This window comes from Lucilia sericata, unplaced genomic scaffold (assembly GCF_015586225.1).
Source record: "Lucilia sericata isolate MDLA Ls3-8-SP2 unplaced genomic scaffold, ASM1558622v1 Contig000591F_arrow, whole genome shotgun sequence".
Classification (NCBI taxonomy): domain Eukaryota; kingdom Metazoa; phylum Arthropoda; class Insecta; order Diptera; family Calliphoridae; genus Lucilia; species Lucilia sericata.
In genome coordinates this window covers 170,173-172,125 of record NW_023994598.1, presented here as the reverse complement: position 1 = coordinate 172,125, position 1,953 = coordinate 170,173, and positions in this window count along the sequence as shown.

Sequence of the window (1,953 nt, the reverse complement as noted above, 5' to 3'; positions counted from 1 at the left end):
CTGTTGTACTATATTAAGTCTTTCAGAGATTATCAATTCTTATACTGTCTGATCTCATTTAGTGTTTTTTTTTTTTCAATTTAAATATATTTTATCTGGATTTAAATCATAAATTTAAAATTCATGTCACATGCAGCAAGAAAAAAATGAACATAAAAGGGCGCCTTTGTGGTCATTAGGTCATTTGTAGTTTAATGATATTGAAGTTTAGAAGCAAAATTAATAATAAAATGGTAAAGGGATTACAAAAGAACAAATGTCATTCGTTTCATTATTTGAAAAAAATAGCACTCAAAAACCAACCCCTAAGAAATAAACTAATATAATAGATTTACTACTGAGAAAGGGAAAGCAGACAAAATCCAAATTATAGTTTTAGGAATTTTTGTTAAAATTAAAAAACAAATATACCAAAAATTGTTGTGAATTTAAAAAAGAAAAACCTTTAAAATTGTTTGCAATTGTTAACATTTTTAGCCCTCACCTATGCTTTTTTCACACACACATGTTTACCATTAAACTATTATTTCGCAAATCTTTATTAATGATTGAATTTCTAAGGGATTTTTCACACAAAATATAATATATATCCTTAAGGCCAAAGTTGACACTAGACACAATTATATGATGATTGTCTCTATACACATATGAGTAATACTTAAACTAAAGGTGCTTGAAGATAAATTGTTACTTTTCCGAACAAAAACAAAGAAAAAAACTAAAAGAAATCTAATAATATTTATGTATTTTTCACTTTGATGTATTTGTTATTATTTGCCACTGACAGTTTGAGGTCTTAAAATGTATTAAGTCTGCTTTAAATAATGATTTAATAAGGATAACATGATAAATATATGTATACTAAAGCATACTTTAAGGCTAAAAGTAAAACATACATGGGATTTTAGTTTGTTTTATATCAAATTATATTATCTGTAATATTGAATGAATATAGAAGATTTCAATATGTTGTTAATGATACTATTACTACAGAGAGTAATAGAGAGGCTGTTAATGCTTTTCATATGAATAATGTTGATGAAAAGATAATGAAATCATATTGGTTTTTGTGGTTATAAATGGTGGTTGAGTTGAGTCTAATAATAAAATTAAAGATGGTTTGTTATTATAATAATTTTATAGAAAAGTTAATAGATAGACCTAAAAGTATACTAAGGTATTTTAAAATAAGTTCATCCTAAAAGTAGGCAATATTTTTAAACCTTTTTTGAATTTAATATATTAAATTATTCCTTAAAAAGGATTGAATACTAAAAGTAGGCTTAGGTTAGCAGCCGACTTAAATTCCGACTCACTGGGGCCCATCAGCTTATTCCCATTTTGTTATCCGAATCGAATTATACCACGATCATTCTACAGAATATCTAAATCATCTTGATTGAAGAACTAACGTGTCTAGCTTTTTCATATTATTATTTGATAGATCCACTATATTGTACAATAGTCTACTGCTCAAAGTCTCAGTCCTAATTCCTTACATAGCGAGGCAGAGACTTAGAAAATGTCAACAGTTTCCTCTTCTTTCAAACGATTCCTATTCCATAATAATAACTCCAGCAGTATTCATTATGCGATATTCCTTTGCGAAAGCTCAAAATTATCAAGGAGAGATCGGAGATAATTTTCGATGTAGAGCAAGTGGTGAAAGATGACCCTCTGGGCTCAGCAGACTCATAAAAATACCGAAGCGTGAAAAATTTAAAGCTTGAATGAGGGATGCCAAGTAATTCGTCCATCTCTTCTTTGAAACGTATATGGTGAGCTCCTGTTTTAGCCAGTTCATCCTACATATTCCCAAATACATCCGAATGACCTGTTATCTAGAACAGCTCTACATTCCTGTGGATCATTATTAAGTCAAGAGACTCCTTACTTTAGCAAGCCAGTCTGGTTGTTGTATACACACCATATGGAGGCCTCGGCAGACGCATA